This window comes from Ictidomys tridecemlineatus, chromosome 2 (genome assembly GCF_052094955.1).
Source record: "Ictidomys tridecemlineatus isolate mIctTri1 chromosome 2, mIctTri1.hap1, whole genome shotgun sequence".
Lineage (NCBI taxonomy): Eukaryota > Metazoa > Chordata > Mammalia > Rodentia > Sciuridae > Ictidomys > Ictidomys tridecemlineatus.
This window is the reverse complement of record NC_135478.1, coordinates 38724089-38741320: the sequence shown is the minus strand read 5'-3', so window position 1 is coordinate 38741320 and position 17232 is coordinate 38724089.

Sequence of the window (17232 nt, the reverse complement as noted above, 5' to 3'; positions counted from 1 at the left end):
TGCTTACTCAATTCCACTTCCTCAACATGTCTCTACAGGGATCCTTCAGTATGCTGATTTACTTATTTATTCATAACTCTTCGATCTTCATCTGAGCTCCTTTATCTAAAAGATTATGTAACATTTTGTTCTTTTGTAAGTTACAAAGGCATGATCAGCAGAGGAAATCACACCTTCCCTGTTAAACCTTTCTTGATTATTGACAACCAATTTTCTCTAGTACTCTTTAGTTTTTCCTTGCCATAAGATTAGCACTTTAAGGCAATATGTCAGTAAGGATGCTTGTGACTACAAATATCAAATAACTTTATTAAAGTTGCTTAAAATACAGAGCTTTGGCAAGTTGCAGTAGCACATACCTATAATTCCAACAGCTCAGGAGGCTGAGTCAGGAGCCTCCCATGTTCAAAACCACCCTAAGCAACTTATCAAGACTTTTAACAACTTAGTGCAACCCTGTCTCAAAATAAAGAAAGGACTGAGGATGTGGCGCAGTGGTTAAGTGCCCCTGGGCTCAATCTCTGGTACCAAAAAAAATTTTTTTTAATTAAAAACAAACAAACAATGTTTTCTGTATAACTCAAGTAGATTATAGAAGTAGCTAAATGATTGGAACTGTGCCATCAAGAATTCAAGTTAATATTTTGGTCATTTCTGTTAATATTTTTGTCATCTCTGTCATCAGGGTTGCAAAATGCCTGCAACATCTTCTTAATATTTTTATACTCTGTGGACCAAAATTAGGTCATATGCAAAAATCAGTATCTGTCAAAGAAAAATGAAATTTTCTAGACTAGATTAGTCCCACGATTATTCAGCCACACAGCTGAACACACTGAGGATTTGTGGGAAGTGAATGGGCAATGTGTAGGCAGCCAAAAGTGATTGTTGCTTGTGGCTTACCAGTCATTCACATGTGGTCTTCATCCATCCATGAATCCCTATATATTTTTAACATCCAGCCATTGCTGTTTTCTATAGCTCTCAATATACACTGGTATATTTCTCTGCACCTTACCACATACTGATTTCTCTCTGGGAAATGTCAGTCCTTTGCCCATTTACATCTACCTAGAGAAAGATTTGGCTTACAAAGTTCTATAGGGTTATCATTTCCTTTGTAAAACTTTCACTGGGCCCCATACTCTGATACATATTTAATCACTTTCTTCTTTATATTAATTCTGTTTGTTGTATATACCTGCATTACTATGCTCATTACATTTTCTTACAGGTCTATTCATGCCTTAGTGTCCCTTCTTGTGATTCATTGCCCTTGCTAAAGTTCTCCATCATTCACTTTGAAATCTACTGAGATTTGAAGCACTTTGGTGCCAGGCAACACTGAACTTACCAGTACATACTTTCCCACTAATAGATGCTTAAACAGAAAACAGGTTTAAAAAAAAAAAGACAACCACATAAAGAACAAAGTGACTGGTGTGTTTCTACATGATAGGGGAGTAGGAGAGGGAGGCAGCAGAGTATATTCATGTGCAAAACACCTTCATGACCTATGATGGACACTTGGCCATGAAACATGAGGCCTCTCTATTACAGTTGGAAGATAGAGAAAAACTGTTCTTGTTCCACAAGAGTCATAGATAGAGGGGGATTTGAATTGACTTTTGTGGTATTGGGGAGAAAGGATGTTACAGGGAGAAGGAAGCCTTAGAGGATGGCAGTAAGATTTGACCAAAGTAGGGACTAGCCTTGGGCATTCCTTTTAGGAGGAAAAACCAATGATATTAAGAGATATGAGTTTCAAAGTCAGTTGTTTTCTATATCAGGAAATGCTAAAATCATTCAACCTTAACCTGAATCTTCAGCCAAATCCTGCCTCATAGAATAGCTAGTGGCAGTGATATCTGGGGGAAATCAAGAGGGTCATGAGATGAGATAGGAAATGTGGAGTGAAGCTGAGAGGAAAGAATCAAGAAGTCACAGGAGTCATGATATTTTTCATAGAACGCCCTCCTCACAGAGCAGATTTTTCACCTAATCTCCTACATTCATCTAACAATTCAGTTTATAAAAATATGTTGAAAGTGCTATATCCTTCCATGTTTTGTTCAGGTTTGAGGTAGAGGGGGGTTGTTGTACAAGGAAAAAGAGGAGAATTACCCAGTATAAAGCAACTTATGTTACATAGCTAAGAGAAAGATCAAAATAGAATTTAGATGTTCAGATTTAATTCCCCTTACTTATCCTCAGGATAACTCTAAACCACCACTACCATCATCATAGCACCAACAAAAGTAATAGCAAATCTTCATTTCCCTTTTACCCAGAAGATGCTTTTGTCTTTCCCTGAACAAGTCTTAATATTTTATAGGTTTACACAATCATACAAATACCAAATCTGAAATATCATGCTTATAACTGAAGTACCATTTATTATTTTAAAAATATTTGCCTTCTGTTACTAAAAGTATGGACCAGAGTGAATTAATTTACTCAGAGGGAACTGCATGTTTAAGCCAGATCAATATGATGAGTATGATTCACAATTGCTTGGCTACATTGGCAATTTCCCAGCCTTTAAAATCCTTCTGTGGCTGGGAATATAGGACAATAGAAGTGTCAGAGTTGATGAGCATTTTACAGTCATTGGAATCAAACTTTCTTAATTGGAGAGCAAAATTGATGATTTGATTGGATGCTAAGGCTCATTGTGAATAGGGTAATTCATCTTCCTACAATGCATATTACACTATCTGAGAAAGAGACTCTGGAAAAACACTGAGAACAGAGAACACACTATAATCACTGTCCCAAAATCAGAGACATGAGGGAACCTTATAATAATACCATGCTACTCAAACTGGTCTGTGTGTGGACTGTGGGTTATGATCTGAAACATGATACTTACAGAATTTGGGAAAAAAGCATTTAGAAGCATTTTTTTTACACAATTTGTTGATGTGAGCTGAATTAAAAAAAATTAAAGGGTTTTTAATTTCATGATTTTATTCTTTATTTCACTTATCTAATAAATCACTTTTATTGTGTTTTGTGGAAGTTAATGACAAATTGCAATGATAGACTGCTACACAGATCTTTACCACAGACAGCTCAGAAGTACTGCTTTGGCAGACTTGTATCACCATTTTCCTTGGGTAAAATGAAGCTAGTTCACTCCTCAGTCCCAATGTTTATTGATCTTATTCTAAAATCCCTAAAAATCCATGCATCCTTAAGAGAACCCTAAGTCTAATTGTTTCTTCTTGGCTAGTCCAACTGAACTAATGAAGACAGGTGGTAGGGAACACTTTTGAGGAGGAAGAATGTTCTACTGGAAGAGACAACTAACAGGATGACAGAGAAGATCTATCAGAGAAAGAAAATAAGGAAAAAAGATACAAATTCTGCCTGGATAGATACTTGTGTATACATGTATAACCTCAGCATAGTAACTGACATAGTTGGCTCAAAGTACATAGTTGATGAGTAATAAAGTGATGTTATTACTGTACTGTGAAAAACAAAACAAACAAACATTTCAAGACCAACATGCTAGGTTCCAAATTCCTTAAGAAATTTCTTTATATTTAAAAGTCCCAGAAAAACTAAAAGGAACTTCCTTTGAACAAGCCAAGGTCTATTTGAGATTCTGACTTTTATATTCCTAGGTGTTAATGAGGTTTTTCTACTGCTGTGATTGTTTTTTTAAAAAAAAAATGGTTTAAGAAGAGTTAAGGTATTAGAGCTTTATTTACAAACTCTCTGATCTTTGCCCTGTAAAATGAGAGAAATTTGATAAGGTATCAGCAAATGTGATGCTGTTGCAAGCAATTGTTTGATCATGTTCATGTCAGCTTCAAAAATCACCTTTGATGAATATACCACCAGCGTTTAAAGGCATTTTGATTAATGCATAACTTTTAAATTATATATATGCATGTGTGTGAAGTTTAAAATGCATCCTGCATTCTAATTATATTATTCAAATTAAAATGAAATAAGAATCACCTCTAATCTCAAGAGTAGCTCTAATAGTTTAAATTTTTGAGTATTATCTATAGTCTTTATTTCATAGCTATGAAAGGATAGCATTATGTCTCATAGAAAATTTATTCTTATGTGAAATTATTTCATCAGCTTCTGAGATGGTAGGTTCTAGTAAGTGGGTAAATGTTTAAACTATTTTACCATGATTTTCTGATCTGTCAAATGAGATGATTACCAAATAGTAACCTAATATTATCATAAAGAACACTGAGATAATGTCTGTGTGATATTTAAAATATACTGATTTATATTTTGTATTTTTCTTTTGACTGGATAATCTTTTGGTGCTACTTGTTACATTTTTAAAAACAATGTAAAATGGGGGAAGAGAGGTGTCTGGTCTTTGTTTGGTTTTATTTTCTTGTCATAAGAAAAGAATGAGAAATTAAAGTATTCAGAAGGAAAAACCAGTCTAGTCCTATCCAATTAAAAAATAACACAACCACATTTGAACTTTTAAATTTTTCTAGTAACCATATTTGAGAGAGAGAGAGAGAGAGAGAGAGTTGTGTAAGTTAATTTTAATAATATATTTTACTTAAACCAATATGTCAAAAATGTTATAATTTCAATATAAAATAATTCATTTGTTTTTACTAAATATTCAAAGTCTGGTCTGTGTTTTATACTAGCAGACTCATTTCAAGTGCTTAATAACCTCATCCTGCTGGAGGCACTATCATATTGGACAGACCATAGGAGAAGAGTCAGGACAGTTTCAGGGTCTGTAAAGGAGAAAGGAAACAGGTAGAGAAAAAACTCCTATGAGTAGAAGGCAAATTCTTTATGATGAGCATATAGCATATTTGTATTTTTTATTATAATAATAACATTGAACAATCATTCTTATGATAAGCCCATGTGCTCTGATTATTCCCTTAGGCTAAATTCTAGGAAGTAAAAACACAGGATCAATGATGATACATACAGATAAGTCTCTTGTCCTAGGCCTTCAGATTTATCCTAACAGAATATGCAGTATATGATAGGAATAAGATTACAGACCAATAATGACCCATTTTTGAAGGCAGCAAATGGCATATTATCATGGCTGTTACTATTTTGTGTTTCAAATTCTGAATGTTTATAGTGTGGAATATTTCTCTTTGGTCTTGTTGATCATATTTGACCCAATTTTTTTTCCCTGAATTGCTTGTTTATGTCTTGTGCCTATCGGCCATCTCATTATTTCTTCATCAGACTCCTGAGAGTCCCTATTCAGCCAGGCTGGTGGGTGTGCATAGGGAAAAGTGAAGAGGGGTCCCTGCTGCTGGTCTCAGGAGATTTCTCTGTTGAGCTGCGATCATAATAAAACAGTCATTTACATCTTGGTAAGCAACTAGGCTAATCTTTGGAATAAGTCCATAGACCCCTGAGGTCTGTCTGCTATAACAGCACTACTAAAAAGTAGTCAAATACTTTCAGTTTTATAATTTAAGATTCAACATCCCCATAGAAGTAGATTGCCTTTCTGAAAATATATCTGCCTACAAAGAGCCTTGGGTCCTGTGTGTTCTTTTTCCATTTAACCAGCTATTAAAAAGTCCCTCAGAAGCTATGAATTGTACAGGTTCAATCTGCTTTGGCTAGTAAATCAGTTAAAACAGGAAATTCCTTATGATTTTTTTTAAAGACACATTGGAGATTCTAAAAATAATTCTTCCAGTTTAGTAGAGGAGAGAAAAATCATTCAAGAGTGGTTCAAACATAACCAGAGCCTGTCCAGCATGACTCTAAACATTCATCCCTGCCTAAATACAATTATTTATTTACCAGTAAATATCTGCATGCCTACTCTGATCCATGTATTCTATTAAAAACGGAGTCAATCATAAAGAAGACATGCTTTGCCCCAAAGATTTCAAGTGTGGATGGTCAAGGGTCATATGTTTTCTCTGATACATGACAGAATCTTGACAGCTAGAGAGAGAAAAAGGAAAAACAAAGAGGGTAGGAATCTCATGAAAATAGAAGGGAGAGTAGTATGGCAAAAGAAGGAAACTAAGGGGAGAGAAAGAGGAAGTATTAAGGAATGAAACTGACCAAATTATGTTCTGTGCATGTGTGACTAGGTCACCACAGATCCTACTATTATGGACGATCATAATGCACCAATAAAAAAAATTTAAGAACAACTGAAAAAAAAGAGTAAAGCATGTGAAATTTTAATGGAATAATATTTTAGACGAATGAGTTTTTTTCATGTACCAAATGATATGTATAATTGAGTCTTTTATTGATTTTTGTATATTTTCATTTCCTTTTAAATCCTACATATTTCTTTTCTTAAAAAAAAGCACATTAAGAAGTACAGTATCAGGTTGTAAGTGCCATAGTATAGGTGAGCTCAAGAGCGCTACAAGCATGAAGGAAAAGCATAAATCACAGATTAGCAACAGACTCTATAAGGAAGTTAATATTCAAGCTTAGTTTGGGGATGTTAATAGAAGTTCACTGTGAGAAGCAAAGGGAAAAGAATAAGCAGATATGACAGAGAGGAAACAATGAATGCTCCCCTGGTGAAGGGCACATTAGAGGATGTGATGCTGATCAGAACACGGCCGATTCCTGTCTCTTGCTGGTTGCTATCACTACCCTGGCATGTCCTGCTTCAGACATCCTCTAGAAACACTTGTATTTCAGCTTAAACAGAAAGCACATTGTCCAGTTTACATACTAATGCAAATTAAGAAGAGGAGGAGAAAAGAAGCTTCCTGAGTTCCCAATGACACTGAGGACTGCTGCTATCTCATAACACACACTCCTCCCAGAAGGACTGTAAATGAAAAAAAAAAAAAAAAAAACACATACATTTGTATAATTAGCATGCTGGATATTTCTCTGGGCCTTGGTGCTTTCTACTGTATTTGGGATTTTCAAACCAATGCATGACAGCCACCAGACCAGAAAAATGTAGTTGTCCAGAAATGTACTGTGATGTTGATAGTATACCCCATTTCTGCAAGTGCATTTTTAAAGTTGGGTTTTCTGAACTGGACTGTAATGGGATTTGGCTAATAATCCCTGTGAAAATGATGCCAGAATGTTCTTCAGTTTTTGATAGACTCTCTAATACACAGGCAGTATAATCTTGAGCAAGAAAAGAGCCTGTTTTCTACAGAGGAGAAATAAAGCATCATGTAGCACTTTGAAAACCTTGAAGGTGACTTTTCCAAGCCATTGATTAACAGGTCCATGCCCTGAAATTCAAGTCAGGGAGATTCATTACAGTTCTTTCAGTCACCAGAGTATTAAAAACCAAAATGCATCATTAACTCAGAAGTGGGCTCTGCCATTTGGCAATAAGAGATCATCTTGACTTTGGTGACAAAGCCATCTGTGCAGATTCTTTGGACTTTAACACAAAGAGAGTAATTACCTATTTTGCATTAGAGATAAAAAGCAATCATTTTCCTACTATTATTCACTTTTGTCTATTTAGCCTAAAAATATAGATTGCTTGGGAGAACTTGGCATATAGATCAGCTCTAATGAAAATAAGTATTGTTGGACTTTGTCCAGGAAAGAGCCTCAGCAGATTTTCATGGTGATAGTCTACCAGGAAGAACTTTAGAGGAGTGTAATGTGTTGAGAGAGCAGAGGAACTAAGTGGCCAGTAGGGAGTATAGGAAATAATTGCTATTTTTTTCTCCATTATCTGAGGGGGGGGGAGAAAAAGAATAGCAAAAACCCCACAAGCCTCAATTAAATGCCATTTTCTGTCAAAAATGACACAGCATTTGAATGGATAGTAGTAGTTTTCATAGAGTTGGCTTTCAAAAGATAAACAAATGTGGCCAGTTCTTCTTTTAAAAGTAATTCTTCTAAAATGGAAACAGGGTGATCCTTCCCTTCTAAGGGATCTCTCCAACATGGTAGGGCAGGAAGATCACTGGGGTACTCCATCCATGTTTTGGGTGGCACCCCAGCATCTGGGGCTCACCAAGTAAGCTGTGTTATCTCAGGGAAGCCTAATCCTTGCTCAGACACTTATGAGACTCAGTTTCCTCATTTGCAAAAAAAAAAAAGAGAAATAATAGCACTACTTTTCCTATTTATGCAGTATGTGGTTTCGAGTATGAAGTTAGATATGAAAATGACCTCTTAAGCTACATAGTTACAGCACATTCATGTCTCATCTATGAATGTCAGGTAAACATTTTCAAGTATATGGCCTTATTTAATCTTCATAACAACACTGTGAAGTCAGTGGCAAAGCTTGGAGAGTTTGTAATTTAATAAGGGTTGTTTTGTTACATTTTAGATACTCCTAAGGTAGACATTACTACAGCAGTACTATTGAGTTCAGGAAACCATCTACCGTGGATATGGACATAAGAAAATTGGAATACAATACGAGGATGAAGATTGTAATACTAGAATGAAAAGTGTAATACTAGGATGATGCAGGATGAAGAATGCAATGGGATGCAAAGATGGATGTAAGAGATGGAGTTTGCACATAGGAAGAATGTTTGCTGTCCTTGCTGCTTAAATTAGAGGACAAAAAGAGAGGAGAAAGGAGTATGTGAGCAAATTGTGTATGTGAATGTGTGTGTGAGTGTGTGTTTCGGAAAGTTAGTGTATCAGTGAAAGCTTCTAATTAAAATGCATCTTAGAAGATAGATAAGTTTACCCTGCAGACTTGTGATAGAGAGCATTTTAGGTTGAGGAAAATGAGAATGCTAATAGGAAGATAAATGGACATTATACAAATGTTAATTAATGTTAACTTGTATTAACATAGGTGCTTAATAATGAAAGAACAGAGTAAATAATGTAGATAAGCAGGAAAATTTAGAATCTATCCTCCATTTATTATAAGCGATTAAATATCACTTAAAGAGAAAACAGCATCAATGTTGAGACAAATGAGGCTTTCCTTCTTTCAGTTTGAGTAACATTTATTTCAACATTATTTAGAGAGGAAGATACCCCTCTCTTCCTTTGCTATGGCCTTCATAGCCTCTGGTATAACTCAACTATCATTTTTCCCTATTCCAATTCCATGTAAAACCTCAAGTAACTTCTTCACTTCAAAATCATGATAGCCAACTTGCCATCATGATGTATGAGAGGGTGAATTAGGGCTATGTTCAGTGGACATCAAAATATGAAGCCAGGATGTTATAACGGTGTTAGATGGGGTTATTGTTCCGCGTTCCTCACTCCTTTTGCGTGTCTCCATATTGTCCCTGATTTTTTAACTGAGTCCACTTCCTCATCCCTTCAGTGGCTAACCTTGGCCATGTAATTTGGTTGGGTTAAGGCATGACTTGAGTAAAGGATTTAAAAATGCTTGTGTGGTTTTGGCTTGCCTTCTGAGCTTCTTGGTCCAAGAGTAAATCATGGGTCAGTTAGTGGATCTTCTTTTAACCTGAGACTCAGAATTGGACACCATAGAGCAGAGTGTAACCTAACCTGCTATGTGGATCCCAAACCAGCCAAAGCTGTGGAAATCACACAAACCTGAGACAATCTACAGATGGGTAGCTGTTTTAGTTATATTTCTCAGTGCTATGACCAAAAGATCTGACAGGAACAATTAGAAGAGGAAATGTTTATTCTGAGGTCTCAGTCCATAGATGGCCAACTCCATTGCTCTGGATCAGAGGTGAGGCAGAGAACATCATTGCAGAAAGGTGTGGCAGGGGAAAGCAATTCAGGACACGGCAATCAGGAAGCACAGAGAGAGAGAGACTATTCCACTCAACAAGGACACAATATAAACCCTAAAGGCATGCCCACAGTGATCCACCTTCTCCAGCCATACCTACCTGCCTCCAGTTACCACCCAGTTATCCCTGTATATGAACTAATGCATTGATTGACTTAAGGCTCTCATAACTCACTCATTCACCTCTAAACCCTCTTGCATTGTCTCACACCTGAGCTTTTGGGTGACACCACACATCTAAATTATAACAGTATATCAACGAAATTGCTATCTACTTATTCATAAATTGATTTGGTGTTGGTTTTCAAGCAGCACAAAATTGATTAATAAATTGCCTTTTGGGTTCGTGTAGACTTAGTGACTCAGAATTTTTTTTTCTTTTCATGATACTCCTAGGTTTAAATAAATACAACTAGTAAGTATTTATACCCTAACAACTTAGTAGCAGTATATAAAAATAATCCTTAAAATTAAAATATTTTGTTTTGTCCTTAACCACAGTTATCAGTAATCTGTTGACTGTAATACAGTTACTTTTCCTTGGAATCACACTGGTCACTGCCACCCTCATTTCCTCTTCCACATTGACTTCATGCAGGGCAGGCTTTCTATCACAGCAACTGCTAAAAACTGAGATTCACAAAGATCATTGTGAATTACACATCATTGAAAGAAATGTACCATGACCTATTGTAGAAACTTTGAACCACCTCAAACTAATAGTTCACATGGTGTCTGATAAAATTGTGTTTGTTTTATTTAAAAAAAAAATCCTTCAGTGACTTTTGGTGTTCTGCAGTGATGAACTTAGTTTACCAACCAGGAGAATAATACAAGTAGCTACTCTATCACACTCAATGTTTGAAATAATTCTTTGAGGTCTCTAAAAACATGGCTAAAAAAAAATTCTTCTGAAATGAACTATACTACACTATTTTTTTTTCATATATTATCCCTTAATTTAAAAAATAACCTTTCAGTCCAGAATCTCAAATAAGAATGTTAGGGCCAAAACCTTATAAGGCAGTCCAAAAATTCTTAAGGACACACAGGTAAGATGAAAGACCTTTATGTCTGAGCATTTTATATGTACTTGACTAGTGTATGGTGATGATTAGTCTTCATCAGGTTCCATTTTCCAAAACATTAGGAAAAGAAAAACTGTTCAAAATATGTGAAAATGGACATCTTCACTCAGATGCAAAGTGAGCAAGACTGGAACACATCTTCACACAGAGCATGCATTCCATATTTCTACTAGGGGTCTCTCAGAACTTGAAGAGAAGAATAAACGACAGTTAAGCAAGACTTGGTCCAGCCTATCTTCTTATTTATGATTTAAGAAATAAAAGTCATGGAGAAGGCCTCCATCCAGATATCACATGAGGAATGTACAATGTGCATCACGTGAGGAATGTACAATGCAAAAGACCATATAAAGGACCAGAAATGGATTAACTTAGTTCATTTCATGATGCGGAATTCCAGAGATCTCAAACAAGCTCTGCTCAGGGATCTTCTGTAGGATGCCTAAACTTTTGCATCCTACAGAAGATCCCTGTAGGAATGAAATATCATTTCCCCAGTTGTGAGTGAAATAATGGCTGGGATCATGACAATTTCCATTGGTCCTTTCCAACATTCACTTCCCATAATTTTTCAAAGTGCTATATTCTGAGACCTGTTATTGATGAAACTTCCATAAATACCAAATACCAAAGTGATGGAAGCAAAAATTATTATTTTATAGCAAAGGTACTATATTTTCACATTAGACTACTGAGCATTTCCAGAAACAGAAACATAAAAATTCTTTTCAAAAGAAAATAAATGTGGGATTACAAAATTTTCTTGGAATAAATATATACCAATCTAGTGATGTTTCTTTGGTTTGTGGACTAGAGGAATTAATTGTTCTTCTCCTGATGAGCTGCAAAGATGGGAACATACGTGTCACTTGAGTCCACCTGGGTTGTCTCCTCTCCACCCTCAATGGAAGAACCCAAAGATATAGTGTCAATCAGTCTATTGAAATTAGCATATATTTAAATCAATATTAATGTACCGAGGTGGTGTTATCATACTACAAAATGCGCTCACATGCAATTATTATATTTCAAAATTAATTTGTCACAACTACTCAAAATAGTATATAGAACAATGCTATCTCACAAAATCCAAAGTAGCACCTTTCCACTCATTCTTCTCATGCTTTTTCTGATTTCTTTTGCCATTAGATTAGTTTTGTCTATTCTCAATTTTATATAAAGGAACCATTGAACATGTATTCTTTGTTCATGTGTCTTGTTCCTTTTGCTTAACATAGTATTTCTGTGATTTATCCAAAACATTTTACATATCAGGAGCTCATTCCTCCTGGTGAAATGTAACATTTCATTGTATGAATATATCACAGTTTCCTTAATATTCTGTGTATGAATATTAGGGTTTCCCATTTGGTAATATTACAAAAGCACTTCTAAGAATATTATTACATACTTTTTTATTTGAAGATATGATTTTGTTTTTCTTGGTTATATATTTTACATGTCACCTCCTAATAGATCATCAAAGTTACAACCACCAAGGTATGAGAATTTCCTCTCCTCACTAACATTTTAATATGGGTCTTTATTACCCTAGGGTGTATGTAATATTATTGCAGTCATGGTTTTATTTTTTACTTCCATAATAACTTGGAATATTGATTACCTTTGCACATGCTTAATGTGTACCTGTTTTCTTTAAAGGCTGTTCACGTTTTTGTCCTATTATTAATGAATCAATTATTAATTTGTAGTAATTTTTTAAGTATCCTGATGCCATTTTATTAATAGTATTCTTGATAGCAGATATTTCATTGCTATGTTGATAATAGAAGCACTTTATTCTGATGAAGACCAATGAATCCATCTTTATCTGTTATAGTCAGTGTTTTTGATGTGCCCTGTCAAAAATCATTTTTCTATCTCAAATTTGCAAGGATATTTTTCTATATCTCATTCATTACAATTCTGGCTCTTAGATTTAGATATGCTATCTATCTCAAAATAGTTTTTATGTGTGAAATGAGATAGAGATCAAGGTTCATTTTTTTCTGCATTAAATGTTTAGTTGTTATGGTAAAATTTCTTGAGGAAAAAAAAAAAAGAAAAAGAAGGGAAATGAAGATTTCACTTTCCCCATTGAATTAACTTCAACCCTTGTTGAATGTCGTTTGGCTATATGTGTGCAGGTCTATTTCTGTGCTTCTATTTTTGTTCTTTGCTCTATTAGTCTATCCTTATTTCAATAGCATGCTGTCTTCATTACTGCAGCTTTATTGTTAGTCTTAAAATCAAATAGTGTAAGTCCTCCAATTTTATTCTTTTTCAAGATTATTCAGGTTATTCTCAGAATTTTGTATTCCCATATAAAATTAAAATCGGCTTCTCAAAAATGCCAAATGGAATTTTGAATAGAATTTGTATTAAAGCTACTAGTCAATGCAAAGAGAATATTGAGTAAATATTTTGTAGGCATTTTAGTACATATATATAGTACATATATATAATTAAAGTAAGTTAGGAAAATGAAATCATAGATAAAATGTTCTCATTTCTTTGAATCTAAAAAAGATGGATATATTGAGAATTGTTTTAATGTTATCATAGCTATTGGAATAGTAAACAGAAATTTTTGTCTCTTGTCAAAGACCTTATAATTATAGATACTAATGCTTCTTGTTGGGAGATTATAGAATAATATTTGGTTTATTTTTATAAACATATAATATAAAAAATTTATAGTTTATTTGAAATCCTAATATTTTTACAATAATTTTATTTACATTAAAATTACTAAGTTTTGTGTTTTTCCACATTTTACAATTCATTGTTTGAGTAAGGAAGATAAAGAAGAATCTTTGGACTTTGATTTTTTTTTTTTTTTTATTCTTTGTCAGAGTAGGTTCAGATCAATAGAATCACATATTTTTTTTTTCCTTAAGAAATAACTGCTCAGGAGACTGAGGCAGGAGGATTGCAAGTTCAAAACTAGCCTTAGCAACTTAGGGAGGCCCTAAGCAACTTAGCAAAACCCTGCCTCAAAACAAACAAACAAGTAAATAAATAAATGGGGATGTTGCCCAGTGATGAAGTACCCCTGAGTTCAATACCTGTACCAATAAGAAAAAGAAATAACTGTAATTTTCTTAGCCTGAACTCCCTCATTGACCCTTCACAGGCCTTGTGTCATGTTCATTCCTGTTCAAGGTCTTTTACATTCCCTCAGTTTGCCAATCTTTTCATCCGAACCATCCCAGGACAAACACTTCCACGTTCAGAAGTCAGCTCAGATGCCACCTCCTCAGTAATACGCATGTCTAAAAGGTCCATAACTTTCTATCCCAATACCCCTTTATTTTCTTCACTTAGTTTTCCTTCTCTGAATCTCATCCTTATTAGTTACCTGTTTACCTTTCTTTCTGTCTATTATAATGTGAACTATAAGAGACAGGGACCACATTATTCTCAGCATGGCTGGTGCATTTCAGAGAGATAATGTATATATGCTGAGTAAATTAGAACATTTGAAATTGATTATATTATTTTAACTTATCACCAATGTTATAAGAACTCATGCATCCTACCTTTTCAATATGACCTTTGAGAAAAATGTTAATGCTAGTAATTTCTATTTGCATCTCCATTACCAACAATGCAGGACATCTTCACCTATTGCATTAATTATTATATTTTAAAACAATTGCATTTCTTCTTGTGCAGAAAAGTGGGATGAGGTCTGAATTTACAGTCAAAACAATGAGTTTGAATACTGATTTTTGTCCAAACTTGCAAAAGCCATTTAATCTTCCAAATCCTCAGTTTCTTTATATGAAGACTTTAGGTAATAATGTTAGCTTTGCTCAGTCTATAAGATTGTTATGAATGTGAAACTAGATATTTATTTGTGAGAGCATTTAGTAATTAGAATATGTAAGGTCTTATTATTAAATTGAATGTACTAATTCATTGCCTAATGAACTGAAAGAGTTAATTGTTCTTCCAAAATTATCTCATTTATTTTGGGGCTTGGGGAGAAAGCTATGCAAGATGCCACTAATCGATAATAATAACTCCTTTGTTCCTCTATCACACATTTCCTTAGAAGACTCAGAGAACTTTCTTCTGTCTAATTAATCCTTGAAAATGCCTTTGAATCATTAGACGACCTGATAAGAACTGTTCTGATTTTTATAGCTGGAACAAATGAGGCACTGAGAGATTATGTGGCTTTTTCAAAGTCACACAGAAATCAACGAGGTTGCTGTGAAAAGGGGCTTCCTACCTAAAACTGATTTCAATTTACAGTACTTGGCACATGTATATCATTATTAAGCACCAGAGAGAGATACGAAGAGGCACCTAGTCAATGTACTGTCCTACAAAAGCTCCATTCATTTTGTAGGGGGGAAAGGGGTACCAAATATTGAACTCAGGGGCACTCGGTCACTGAGTCACATCCCCAGCCCTATTTTTTGTATTTTATTTAAAGACAGGGTCTCACTGAGTTGCTTACCGCCTTGCTTTTACTGAGGCTGGCTTTGAACACTTGATCCTCCTGCTTCAGCCTCTAGAGCCACTGGGTCTACAGGCAAGCACCACTGAGCAGGGCTAAGAGCTCCATTCTTAAAGTGGGAAGGGAGCATGAATTGGCTACAGTGAAGGAGAATTGAAATGCCATGTATGGTTTTTAAAATGCTCTGAAAGCTAAGTGCAGGTTGATCTCATTAGTTAAATCAAAATAAATTTCATAGAAAAGGTCAAATTTCTGATAAACTATAAAATATTGGTAAGCTTCAAAAGGAAGAAAAGTTAAAGAAAAACATACTCAGCAATAGAACAAAAATGTACTAAGCAAATGGAATGAAATGAACAAAACATAAGAGAATGGACATATCTGAAGAAAACTTAAACAAATAACTAGCAACAGTGATAAACACACATACACACACACAATGGAGAGGGTATTTATCTGGTATATCTGTATAAAAATATGTATACTTATAGCTGGCACTATTACTGGTTATACACATGTGTTAAACGATTTTGTATGACAAATCACTTTTCTTCAGACATGGCTATTTGTTTGTTTGTTTCCAAGGATTGAACCCAAGGCCGCTAATCACTTAGCCATATCCCCAGCCCTATTTTATATTTTATTGTGAGACAGATCTTGCTAATTTGCCTAGAGCCTCACTAAATTGCCAAGGCTGGCTTTGAACTCACCATCCTCCTGCCTCAGCCTCTTGAGCCATTGGGATTGTGGGCATACACCACCAGGTCAGTCTCAGCTAGATACTTCTAAAAATTATTTAATTACATTTTTTTAAAGCACAGGAAGGCATACTTTATTTCGTAACATCGTCACGTACATAGGGACCTCTGCAGTGGGATCTTGCAGTGAGACAAGTTTGGGCTCAACTTGCTCAACTTGCAATACAGCATAGGTAAGAGGGACCGTATAGCTAAGGATCAGTGAATGGAAAATTATACAGAGGAAACATCAGAAATAAGAAGATTCTACTCAAACTGACTTGACAGAATTCTTGCTGAAGACATGCCAGGATGAGGATAAGGAACCCTGGTCAGATCTGGGGAGTGATCATATATGGAGAATGAGATTGGCAGGTTCTTGCCATGTGACTCTTCTAGAAAGCATGCAGATGAGCCTCACTGCTGAACAAGAGGGTTCAGGAGCCCAGCTAAAGTTTGGCCAAGCAAAGAATCCTTATTAATAGAGACTGAAATCACCTTGAAAAGGCAATTGTTATTATAAGGCATACAATTATTGACTCATGGTTTTCATTACTTACAGTTAAAATTGTTTTTGTCACCAGTAGTCACGGAACACTAATGGGAGTAATTATAAATAAGGCTGCTGGCGAAAACTGGAGCGTTGTCCAAATTTTGACCCTTACCTCTCTTTCCAGGACATAGTTCTCTATGCAGATTTTAGATTTGAGGTACAGCCATGAGATTTTTTTGAAATAAAGCCCTAAGCACAGCTACTACTCTCAAGAGGAATAGACCTGGATTCAGTGAACATTTGGGATCCAAAGCCAGCCAAACCCCCACTTGAAACAAAAATATCTCAGTTGATTCCCAGACCTGTATGGGAAAAAAAAAACAAACAACAAATGTTTATTTCTGTAGGACATTGTCCCTTCAAGTGATTTGTTATTCATTTATAGCTAATTAATCTAGCCATTACATTAGTCAAAGGTATACTGTATACAGTCTTCAATTCTAGGCTTATGATACTGCTTAGTTTAGTGAACATAAAAGGGCCTTTAAAATTAGCATGTTTAGGGGCTGGGGTTGTGGCTCAGTGGTAGAGCGTTTGCCTAGCATGCATGAGGCACTGGGTTCAAGTCTCAGCACCACATACAAATAAATAAAATAAAGATCCATCAACAGCTTAAAAAATTTAAAGAAAAATTAGCATGTTTACATACCAACTTCATGTACCATTAAAAAGTATATAGATGAGCTCTAGATGTT